At 42.2% G+C, this 12,965-nt stretch overlaps 1 long non-coding RNA gene across 1 annotated transcript in view; it reads left to right on the plus strand.

Moving 5' to 3' along the window:
• Positions 1-7,004: 7,004 nt before the first annotated feature.
• The window catches only part of LOC107971665 (uncharacterized), a 30,171-nt gene continuing 24,210 nt past the window's right edge, over positions 7,005-12,965 (plus strand). Inside the window, exons 1-2 of the long non-coding RNA XR_001714564.1 lie at positions 7,005-7,078; positions 8,586-8,691. This is a non-coding gene — a long non-coding RNA (uncharacterized LOC107971665). The remainder of the gene's footprint in view (positions 7,079-8,585; positions 8,692-12,965) is intronic.

Below are 12,965 nucleotides of genomic sequence, written 5' to 3' on the forward strand. Positions count from 1 at the left end.
TCCATCCATCCATCCATCCATCCATCCATCCATCCATTCCATCATCATCTAATCATCTATCCATCTATCCTCTATCCATCTCAGAAAGATTTCCTGATCTCCTCTGTTGGCTAGACTCTATGCTAATGGCTACTCTGTGACCTCTGGTTACTGGTTTTCATGTTGTGCCCATATTTAGTATATGATATTATATTAAGTCCTAAAATTACGGTAACACAGAACAGGCCCATTTCCCTACATTTTGATTCCTACCCCCCATAATATTTCTTTCTATTTTGTACAAATGTGAAATATGTAATTAATACTACCTCTTCTTGGGAAATGTCTTACATCCAATATCCCAAATGCATTAAATACATCATTTAGGTGGTTTTGTGTGTGTGTATGTGTGTGTGTGTTTTGAGACAGTCTTACTCTGTCACCTAGGCTGGAGTGCAGTGGTGCAATCTCAGCTCACTGCGACCTCTGCCTCCTGGGTTCAAGTGATTTTCATGCCTCAGACTCCTGAGTAGCTGGGACTATAGGCGCGTGCCACCACGCCTGGCTAATTTTTTGTATTTTTAGTAGAGATGGGGTTTCACCATGTTGGCCAGGCTGGTCTCGAACTCCTGACCTCAAGTGATCCACCCATCTTGGCCTTCCAAAGTGCTCATTTAGGTGTTTTTATATGAAACAGAGAAGAGGCCAGGGGCCAGGTACGGTGGCTTACCCCTATAATCCCAGCGTTTTGGGAGACAGGTGGGAAGATGGCTTGAGCCATGAAGTTTGACACCAGCCTTGGCAGCATGGTAAGACCCCATCTCTACAAAAAAGTTAAAAAATTAGCTGGACGTGATGGTGTGCATCTATACTCCCAGATGTTTGAGAGGCTGAGGTGGGAGGATCACTTGAGTCCAGAAGTTTGAGACCAGCCCAGGCAACAATGAGACCCCACCTCTACCAAAAAAAAACCAACAGACAAAACCAAACCAAAATTAGCCTGGCATGGTGGCACACTCCTGTAATTCCAGCTACTTGGGAGGCTAAGAGTGAGAGGAGTGCTTGAGCCCAGCAGTTTGAGGCTGCAGTGAGCTATGATCACCCATTATACTCCAGCCCGGGCCACAGGGAGAGACCCTGTCTCTGAAAAATAAAATAATAAAATAAAATAAAATAAAAAATGGGTGTCTCAGAGTCCCTGTCCAGAGACAAGGACACCATTCCTGATGGGTGTTATGTTTGGGATCTACTGGCTCTTTGTCCAAGTTTCTTCATTTTCTTTTTGAAGGCTTAGGTGCTGGTTGAGAGGGTGATGTAGGTTAGCTTGGTTTTCAGCTGTCCTAACCCCTCTTTGGACCATAGATCTTTTCCAGGTATCCTGGGCCCCCCAGAATCATTCACTTTCATTTCATTTCTGCTGAAGACTCCTAAGAAGGGAAATTTTCATCTCTGAATTCAAGCCTAAGCCGGAGCTTCTCCCACGAATAAACTTTCTCAGGATTTCATGCCAAGAGACCTGGACTAGCAAGAATAAAGCAAAAGAGAAGGAGGGCTGGACGTAGCATGCCTTGTGTTAGCTGGTTATAGATGATCTCAGAATCTTGAGACACCTACTGCATTGAGAAGCTTCAGAGCTTCTCTCAACTCTGAGATTCACAGAGAGTCAGTTCACTTGAAATGTAAACATCTTAGCTTTTGGAAGAGAAAAAGCAACTGTCATTGTGTGTTGGAATATGATCTAGGTAGAGCAGTGGTTCTCAACTTTGAATCACCGGGGGAGCTTTTAAAAAGCATGAATGGCTGGGCATGGTGGCTCATGCCTGTAATTCCAGCACTTTGGGAAGCCGAGGCAGGTGGATCACTTGAAGTCAGGAGTTTGAGACCAGCCTGACCAACATGGCGAAACCCAATCTCTATTAAAATACAAAATTAACAGGGTCTGGTGGTGCATGCTTGCAATCCCAGCTACTTGGGAGGCTGAGGCAGGAGAATTGCTTGAACACGGAGGGGTGGAGGTTGGAGTGAGACAAGATCACACCATTGCACTCCAGCCAAGGCAACAAGAGTGAAACTCTGTCTCAAAGAAAAAAAAAAAAAAAAGGAGGAAAAAAAAAAGCATGAATGCTGGGCCTCAACAGAGTAAATGAATCAGAATCTCTGGGTAGAGTCTGGGCATGGAGCTTCTGCAAACTCCCCAAGGTGTTTTCATGTCAAAGTCAAGGGTCTTGGTCTAAAAGAGAAGTGAGAGATGGCCATTTAAGATGAGCAGATGGGAAGGGCCTGTGATTATGGCTGCTTTCCCTAGAGGTTTACAACTTTGAGGCCTCTCTTGGGCAGAGAGAGAAGCCAGGAGGGTCTGGTGCACACTATTACCGAGGGTGCCATCTTGCTTTAAGCCCACAGGCTGAATAATTATTGTAATAAAAAATAGACAAGGAAAAGATACCCACCAAAGGCTTGGGTCAGCCACAGCCTTACAACATTCTGGTATAGAATGCTCTGGTACCCAAGAAATACCATTGCCCTGTTGATACCTCTCGAGAGAGGTGGAAATGATCAGGGAGAGTGGAAGAGGTCATGACTAAGACTGAGGAGCATACAGGGGCCAAACCTTAGCAGCCTTAGGATTTCGTACGATGTGTGATGAATCTTGAAGGAGGAGCACAGCACAGCTGTGCAGGAAGGTGATCTCTTGCAGTCAGCATTGGCCCAGGGATTGAGTGGGTGACTATGTTCAATTCTTCACTGGAGGAATTCCATGATACATATGAAAAAAGGATATGTGATGCTTCAGGGCTTATAGAGACAAAACACCTCATGTATGTTGGTAAGTTGACGGTCTCTCACCAGTTTCTATGCTCTTGATGACATTTGATCCTCACAGCTCCTGGGAAGGAAGGCACAGAACAGTGCAGGCACAGGCAGAAGACCTCAGCTTATGGTCTACTAGTGGCCTCCTCCTCTGTGTGACCTTGGCAGGAAGGGCGGGTATTGTGGCTTCTCCGTGGGGCATAAGAGCAGAATTTTCTTGGGTCAGATTAAGATCTTCACTGACTTTAAGCACAAAAAGGTTTCAGCATCTCCCTTCTCATATATAATTCAGAATAAAGTAATACTAAGCTATAGAGTAAATATAAATAAATGTAATAGAATTCTTATCTGATTACTTTGGTGTTTTTCCCTTTTTTTTTTTTTTTTTTAAAAAAAAGAAACCATTCTTCAAAAATTGTTTTCTCACACTCTTCCTTGACATTGCTGTTGCCTTAAGCATGGGCCTAGAGGCCAATTGGCCCCATTTGGCCATCTAGCATGAACACATAGCCATGAGCCATCAATGAGTCCAGCTGGAGATTGTCTTTCCCAGTGACAATCCCCAGCCCTGGACTGAATGGGGAGTGGGCTTGATTGGCCCTCAAGCCCATTTCCTGCCATTTTTAAAATAATAGGCCAAGAAGAGCAAACCAACAGTCCTTGTTTCCCCATTAACTTGGGGGCAGTGTAATCTCCTGGAAAGAGCAGTGGTTTGGAGAGAACAAACTGGTTTTCAATCCCACCTCTGTCCTTTTCTATCTGGGGCTCTCTTTGCCTCTCTTCTTTGATTAAATGGTGTTGCTAGAGATCTCATGAGACTCTGTGAGGATTAGATGGTAAAGCACATGAGGGAAGGCTGCTTGGTCATCTGGTTTACTACAGGGTGAGTATCCATTGTCTGTAATACTTGGGACCAGAAGTGTTTTGGATTTTGGAATATTTGCATTATGTACTTACTGGTTGAGCACCCCTGCTAAAATCTGTAATGCTCCAAAATCTGAAACTTTTTGAGCACTGCCATGATGCTCAAAGGAAATGCTCACTGGAGCATTTTGTCTTTTGTATCTTTGGATAAGGAATACTCAACCTGTAGTACATTCTTGTGCCTACAGAGTGCCTAGCACACAGTGAGGACTCAATAAATATTTACTGAGCATGCACTCTCTTTATCCGCACTCTAGTTCTTCTCACTGAGAAGGTGGATAATAGTGTGGAAAGTTCTTAATCACTCTGTAGTAAGATAGTAGTGTGGGTAGAGGCCTTCCTCTCTTGGATGGGTGAAATGTCCAAGGAAAGTGGTCTGAGGGATGTTCCCTTTGCAAATATTGTTTGGAGGTCAGGAATTTGAACTTATGGCCCTGAATCTGAACTTGTGCTGCAAAGCGTTTTATGCCTGTGGTAGTAGATATTCAAATAATTATTTGTAGCAGACTCATAGACAGTAATGTTGAGTAGGTATTTCACAGCAAGGAACTGGGATGAGAGCTAGGTCTCATGGTCTCAGGTGGTAAGATCTCAGGTTACATGGTCTCAGGTGGTAAGAGATATATACTGTTGACATTTGTTTTATTTTTATCTGGGTGTGGAGTGGTAGCAATGCTCACTCAACAAGTTACCATTTGTAAGAGAGTAAGAATGGATTATTTGGTCCTGTCTTCTCTGTGCTACCTTTTCACCCTCACTCAGGATGGGGAGGGCACAGAGCAGGGGTGGAAAGTGGGTGATTGGGGTGGAGGGGTCTGGAGTGCATCTCTCTTAGAACTCAACTTGTGGGCTGCCACATTTGGTTTTGCAGGGTGGAGTCTGTGGGATAATAGGTTCTCACATGGGGAGTAAAGGGAAAGAATTCTGACACTTTAAGGAGAATGGGAGCACTGTCCCTGCACCCAAGCCATTCAGAACAGTCTTCAGGGTCTTTAACAAGAGCGACTGATATGGTTTGGTTGTGTTGCCACCAAAATCTCATCTTGAATTGTAACTCCTACAATTCCCATGTGTCATGGGAGGAACCTGGCGTGAGGTAATTGAATCATAGGGGCGGGTCTTTCCTGTGCTGTTCTCATGATAGTGGATAAGTCTCATGAGATCTGATGTTTTTAAAAACAGGAGTTTCCATGCAGAAGCTCTCTTTCTCTCTTTGCCTGCTGCCCTCCATCTAAGACGTGACTTGCTCTTCCTTGCCTTCCGCCATGATTGTGAGGCCTCCCCAGGCAAGTGAACTGTAAGTCCATTAAATAAATCTCTTTCTTTTGTAAATTGCCCAGTCTCAGGTATGTCTTTATCAGCAGTATGAAAACGGACTAATACAGTTACGTTCTAGCTCTCCTTTTTTGACATCCCTGGGGTCTTGGAGAAGTGTTATATTTCAGGGGTGTTGTAGAGCTCTAGGCTTTCAGGGCACGTCTTTTTTAATTTTAATTTTTTTTTAATTTAAATTTATTTGTTATTTTTAAAATTTCAATAGCTTTTAGGGTAAGAGTGGTTTTTAGTTACATGGATGAATTATATAGTGTTAAATTCTGAGATTTTAGTGTAGTCAGGCCACATCATTTGGTCAAGTGTTTAAACCAGTGACTCTTGATAGAGAAAGAAAAGGAAGATCTGGTGTTGGTGTTTAAGAATTTGATAGTTTGTAGCTACGATGAGTGGGCTGTGCTCTCTGTTCCTGTCAGGCTCCATCATCACTCAGGGCACTGCGTCTCAGCTTCCTAGGAAGAGCTGATAGTTTCTCGCCTGGCCCTTGTTGTTTGGTTTGGAAGGGCTTTTAGTTTGTCTGTTACTTTGTCCGTGCCCCGTAAGTGAGTGACTGGCCACCCAAAATGAGAGACACTAAAGGGATAGGAACCAGAGAATGCAGATTCAAGACCAACCTCTTCATATTAAGGAAGAGTGGGCTTTGGGGAAAGAGGAGATCCAAAAAAATCAAACAAGAGATGGGATGTGTGTGGCCGTAATATTGTAGAGATATCAGTTGTCACTCAAGCCATGTGGAGAGTTGAGAGTCTTGTGGTAAACACACAAAAGTTAAGCTGTTCTTCACAAAAACTTGGGTGCTTGTAGAGAAGAACTCATTATCTAGAGTATCGTTTGTCTCGATTTTGCTACTCCCAGAGGGGCCAACTTTTGTGCTCGAATAAAGTCACTGCTGTGTGTTTGGAAGATGTCTTTACTTGCCAGAATGAATAGAACGTCCTGAAATTGCCTGGCTTCAGCATTTCAAAGTGAACTGGAACCTCAGGGTCCTTCATAACAAAACTGACCTTGGTCTTCTGGTCTTCATGAAATATTAACGCTTCAGTGAATATTTCTCAGTTTCTTCCACCCCAGATAGTTCTTACTCAGCCATGTGCTGACAATTTTATTTGTAGTTGGCTCTTAAATGGAACTGGAAGTACAGCCTAGTCTATCAATTATTGATAAATTAACCAATAACATTTCCTTTGTTTCCTTGCCCTCAAAATCTCAGAATCAGAACTTTTGAAATGGCCCCATGTTGTTTCTAAAGTCTCTGGGATGATCCACATTCTTTGTTGTTTTCATTTGCCAGCGTGCACAGGAGCAAACCCCCACTTCTCCTACTTTGGAAAACGTTTCGACATAAATGTCTGGTTCTTCTGAACACTCTCATTCCAAGCATAGAATAATTATTAGCTTGGAGAGGCTTTGTTCTTTTTTTTTTTTTTTTATTTTAGTTTAAGATGTTGGGATCCCTGCCTACGTAAATGAAGTCAGGAAAGACACTGAGATGTTAAGATGTTTCTGTTTTCTTCTTTCCTGGGTGGGTTCTCCTAAAAGATGTCAGCGTTCAATTGTTGGCTAGCAACCTGTGGCATTTAATTATTCTTGACGTTTAATCCATCATGATGTGAGAAAAAAAGAAAATGTAGCCTGTCTACTCCTCCTCCTCTTCCAAGAGAAACAATAGAATAATTAAGATGGTAACTAAAGTTCTAAGAATAATGAGAAACCACATAAAGACTAGCATGATATTACTCTTAGAACATTAACAGGAAACAAGTTCTGAGGCTATCTCCTCCTACTTCATTTTTTTTTCTCTTCCTGTCCAGATAATCATGAGTCATCATCCTGTATAAATGAATAATAGTTTAATTTAAATAAGCCAATGTTGTTTGGAGGTCGTTTATCACTTCACAGCTCTCATTCACAGTCAAGTCATGTGGAACTACACAACTTTCTTTTTGTGCACTGGAGCTGGAAATCTCGTTGAGTTTGGGAGGCCTTACTTCTGCATATTTGAATCTGGTGACCAAATTAAACATTGTTCTAAGTAAGTGGGTGGGTGGGGATGGTGAAGGGCTGGGGCTGAGGTGGGGAGACGGAGAGCCTTGAGAGGTTTTGGGCTTTTGCACTTGTGATTTCAGGGCATGGAAGCTGGATTTGGGTTTGAATAGTAGTATGTTGATAGTGGTGTGTGTGATGGAGAACTGATCCTAAAACTTAATATTTCAATAAGAACAACCATAAAGGACGGAAAATGGGACCCTTTTTAAAGGCTAACTATAGAAATTGGATTCATACTGTTAGGACTAATGATTGAAAGCAAAGGAAAACTCAAGCAACGTTCCTCAGCCGGCACATTCAAATGATAAATTGCATTTAAGCACTGAAAGAAACAACAGCTGCAGTTAATGAAAAGCCAAATTTATCTAAATTTCTCCAGTTGATCAGTCAAAATAATCAGTATGGCTCTCACTCCATAATCACTTTTTGGTGGGGAAGGGGGAGGAGGGGGGTGGTCGGAGAGGGGGAGGACAAAGAGAGAAGACAGGTTTTAATTTTTAAAGGTATAGTTTTCAAAAAGGAACTGTAAAGCTACTGAGTTGTAGAAAATACATTTTCTTGTTGTCAATATCATCAATACTCTAGATTTGGTGTTTTATTTTTAACTCTCCTAAGGATAATGCAGTTGGCTCTTGTGTGGAATGAAGCCTATAGACATGGGCCGGAGGTGGGAAATCCGGGGCGGGTTGTGATAATGATACAAATCTGAAATGCGTTCCAAAACATCCTATGTCCATTGAGCCGTTTCATTATTACAACACCTGTGAAATAGACAACAGGTATCGTTGTGGCTATTTTACACAGACAGGCACCAAAGGTTTGGGGGGCCAAGTGACCTACCCAAAGTCAGCTAATAAGCTCCTCTACAAGCTGGGGATATAAGAAGATGTCCACACTCCTCACCAAATGCTTTACTAGAAAACAGAAATAAATTCTCCACGCCTCATATCCTTACATGGTGAAAGCAGGAAAATCCTGTTGCAGAAACCACTTGGAGGAGCTGCCATCAAAGGCTGCTTGGGGCCAGCTTCCCTCCAGCCCAGAGCTCTGCGCAGAGCCTGCATGTGGTGTGGAATTCCATTAGAACTTACTCACCATATGTTCGTTTGCTGGTGTTCAATGGAACCTGAGGGAGGGCATAATGGATCTCCGTTACTAAACTGTGTGGAAGGCTTCCAGAGATTTAATAGTCTACCTCGAGGTGATGAATAGAGGGGCTCTTGTATGCCTTGCATAATCAGGGAGCCTTGGTGCTCTGAATGCGCCACACTCTCCTCCAACACCCTTCTGGAAAAGTCTGTACAGCTGGCACTCCTGGAGGCATTTCAAAAGTGGAGATGGGTGGGGAGGGTGCCTTCCTCTCATCTTCCCTGAGAAAAGATTTGCGGGATGAGATTGCACTGATAGCTGGAGATTTTGAGTAGAAGGAAACAGGCTAGAGGAGTGGAGAGGAGAGGGAAGGCATTCGGTGACCTGGATTTCCCTCCTTGCAGCTGTAGTGGTCTGATCATTCTACCAAGGCCATGACTGTGAAGAGCACTGTGGGTGATGGCTGGTGGCTCACTGGAGCCGGCTTGTGCACGGCGCCTGAAGCCAAAGGTGAGGGACCACTGGTATTGCTGAACCATGAGGCTGCCAAATGGCCATGAAATTTTATTCCTTCCAGTTAATTTTCTCACTGATGTGCTTTTAATTCATATGGTGTAGAAGAAGTCTGGAAGGTATTTGTTGCAGGGGGGGCGACAGAAATAGAACCATGGTAGAACTTTGCTGGTCTGTCTGCCAGGTAACAGAACACTTGAAAAGGTAGGAGCTCAAGGAAACTGAGCCCGTGAACTCAGGAAGGGCAGAAACCAAGCTGCTTCTCCAGTGGATCAAGGTCTAGATAGCTGTGAGAGTGGGAGACATGGAGAGTGCAGGTTATTAGTTCTTTTTCTCATCCCTGTGGCTCTCTACCATCCCCTCTGGTCTTCTGCCATCTTGTAGGTAACGTTTCTCATTGTTGCTTCATTTCTTTCCTTTCCTTTCCTTTCCTTTCCTTCCTTCCTTCCTTCCTTCCTTCCTTCCTTCCTTCCTTCCTTCCTCTCTTTCTCTCTTTCTTTTTTTTTCTTTATGATGGAGTTTCGCTCTTGTTACCCACGCTGGAGTGCGGTGGCGCAATCTCAGCTCACTGCAACCTCCGCTTCCCAGGTTCAAGTGATTTTCCTGCCTCAGCTCCCAGTAGCTGGGATTACAGGCATGCACCACCACGCCCAGCTAATTTTGTATTTTTAGTAGAGATGGGGTTTTTCCATGTTGGTCAGGCTGGTCTCGAACTCCCGACCTCAGGTCATCTGCCTGCGTTGGCCTCCCAAAGTGCTGGGATTACAGGAGTGAGCCACTGCGCCTAGCCTTCCTTTCCTTTTTTGACAGCCTAACCCACACATTAAATCCTGTCATGAAAACCAAAGCCCATCCCTCCAGTATGGATTCTGCATTGCACCAAAATATGAGGGCATTTTTGGTACCTGGAGCCATGTTTGAAGTGGATGGAATGCTGAAAGTTAGACAGACAGCCATCTTTTCATGGACTTGCCTGCAGGTTTGTGCATGAAGGAATCTTGTATAATTCTTTCAGTTTAAGCAAACTATGAGGCATTCATTTTTTCATTTATTAACCATCTACCATGTAGCAAGTACTGTGCCAGACATGCAGAGTACAACAACAAACAAGGCTTGGTGCTTGCCCTCTAGAGGCTTTCTGGGAATGCATTAAAATAAACCGGAAGTTGGTGAAGTGTTAGATGTATGGCAGAATTTCATTTTCCCATCTCTTTGTTTACACAGGGAACTCCAGGAATTGGGAGAGGATAATGGAGCTAATTGTAATGTCAAGGTAGAGAGAGAGTTTGTAATGTGACTTAAGGTTGGGAAGGGGCAAATTTTCTTTTAGGATTATAAAGTAAAATTATGTCAGACACTAGCCAAGGGTGCAGCTGGGCATGAATCTGTTTTCTAGACCTAATGGGGCAGTTATTGCCAGGAGATTGATCTCCCATGCCAGTGGGAGATCCATCTGAAATTGTTTTTAGGCACTTGAGGAGAACAAAAGAAATAAAGAGGAAGCTGAGCCAGAGTGTGGGCCGCCTCCGCTCCCTCGACTCCTGGGGTCCAAAGCTCCCCTTGTCTTTCCTCTAGAAGCAAAAGAGGGAGAGAAGAGCTTAGACTACAACACATGGCAGGCTTTGAACCTTGCAAGATCAGGGATGCACCAAAGCTAAAGGAAGAGAATTAATCTCAGGAATGGAAAAGTCTGGGACTTCTGGAGCAAAGAAACTAGGAGAAACAATGTCAGAAAATTTGGGTAGTTCAGCTAGCCTTTACTTAATAATACTTGTAGTGATGGTGGTATTCTTAGGGTGTACGTGAAGATCAAAACAAGAAAGAGTTTCTAATCCAAACTAGGGTAGGAGGGTTTAGGGGAGAGTGGAAGAAGTGTACCATCATCAGTGAATCCTGAAGCCTCATAGACATTAGAACAGGACAGTCAAACAGAGGCCAGCAGATATTAACTCTGTTATTTATTCTTCACAAATTCCTGTGCTTTCTCTGTATACACCTTGTCTTTTCTCCTTTGCAACATTATCTTCTTGAGGATTCTTTGTTCTTTTCTACCAGACTAGTGGTTGTGGATATACTTGGGACTCTTTTCCTTTTCCCAATGCTAGACTCTCTAGTTAGGAGGATCAGTAGGTCTCTGGGGAGAGAGTAGGAAAGTCAAAGGTCATAAAAAGATGAGGCATGGGACAGAGAGCTGCAGGGAGAATCATTACTCTTTCTTCTCAACCATAAAGTTTTCTGCAGTGTGACACGAAGTTGGCCTTCCAGGCCTATTTCTCAGTCCTGCTGTAGTCACACTGGCTTCTGGGCCTTCCCTTGACATTCCTTGGTTTCTTTGCCATGCTATTGTTTATGAAGTTTCTGGTTTCCTTTACCAGTACTAAAGGGGATGCTATCCATTTCCTCTCAGTCCTACCTGATGCAGCTTTGGGAAACCCACAAAAGACTCTTCTTACAAACTCCTTGAGCGTTTAATGGCAGAATCTTGTTCCTTAGAGGTAGCTGATTTTTTTTTTCTCTTCTAGGTGCTTTTGGGATTTTTTTCTGTGATTTGCTGTTCCAAAAATTCATGAGAATGTGTCTGGATATGGATGTGATCCCTTTCAAAGTTAAAAACCCAAATTCTTCTCTCTAGGCCTTTTCCATTTTTTACTTGCAACGTGAGAATAACTATTTACCTTCAGATTGTTGGGAGAGTTTAATAAGATGAAAGACATCAAAGCACAGTATCACCTGCAAGTTTACACCCTCCCCACCTCAGCAAATCCATACCTGGCCAATGAGCAAGAGTAGAAGATTTCAAAAGGTTCCCCAGTAGCCTTAGATAGGGAAAGGTGGTGCTTTCAGCTACAGAACATCTTCTCAGCATTTTTAAGCTTCTTTAATTGGTAACAGATCCAATGATCCAATCCAGCAGCTGCAGCAGTTAGAAGAAGGGTTGAAAGATTCTAGAAGATACCTACTCCTGCTGCATTAGACATTTACATTATAACCATTGGCCTCATTTTCCTGTTTAACTCCTTAAACTTTTTTTTTTTTAACTAAGCTTTTTCCCCCAGGTGTGATTTACGTATAATTATATTCACCCTTTTAAGTGTTCAGTTCAATAAGTTTTGGCAAATATTTATCATCACTATCTCATTATACTCACGATAAAGAATATTCCCATCACCCCAGAATCTACTGCATGCTTCTTTCCCTTTAATCACCTCTGCCTCCTTCCAGTCCCTGGCAATCACTGTTGGGCTTTCTATCATTTTAGTTTTACCTTTCCCCATATTTCTTATAAATTGAATCATACAGTTAGGCAGTTTTATGTCTTGGGTTTCTTTCACTTAGCAAACTGCTTTTAAGATTCACGCATGTTGTTTTACGTAGCATGAACTGTTTCCTTTACATTGCTGAGTAGTACCCCATTGAGTACATACACCATAATATGCTTGTTTATTCACAGTTGATAGACATTTGGGTTATTTGCAGTTGTTGACTGTTACTAATAAAGTGACTATGAACATTTGCACACAAAACATTGTGTAGAAATATGTTTCCATTTCTTGGGTAAATACTATGACTAGAATTGCTGTGTGATATGATAAGCGTATGCCAAAATGGTTTCCAAAATGGCTGTATAATTTTATATTCCCACCAGCAATGTATGAGTTTCAGTTGCTCCATATTCTCATCAATCCTAGGTATTGTCAGTCTTTTTAATTCTAGCTGTTTCAGAGAGAGTATAGTGGTATTTCGTTGTGGTTTTAATTTGTATTTCTCTAATGATTAATGACGTTGAACATCTTTTTATGTGCTTGTTTGCCATTCATATTTTCTTTGTTCAAATCTTTTACTCATCTAAAAAATCAAGTTGTCTTATTATTGAATTGTGTTTTTTAACATGTTCTGGATTCAAGTCTTTCATCAGATACAAATTTTGCAAATATTTTCTCCCACCCATTTTGTGGCTTGTATTCTTATTAATGGTCAGTTTTAAAGATCAAAAGTTTTTAATTTGACAAAGTCTAATTTATCATGTTTTTCTTTGTATTCTCTGTGTCCTATTTTTGAAATATTTTCCTAACCCAGGGTCACAAATATTTTTTCTTATGGGTTTTTTTTGAAGTTTTATAGTTTTAGCTCTTATATTTAGACCTGTGATGCTTCTTGAGTTAATTTTTATGTATTGTGAAAGGTTAGTGTCTAGGCTTGTTATTTTTCCAAATGGATATCCAATTGTTCCAGCACTATTTGTTGGAAAAAACTATCCTTCCCCATTGAGT

The sequence above is a fragment of the Pan troglodytes genome, chromosome 12, assembly GCF_028858775.2.
Source record: "Pan troglodytes isolate AG18354 chromosome 12, NHGRI_mPanTro3-v2.0_pri, whole genome shotgun sequence".
Lineage (NCBI taxonomy): Eukaryota > Metazoa > Chordata > Mammalia > Primates > Hominidae > Pan > Pan troglodytes.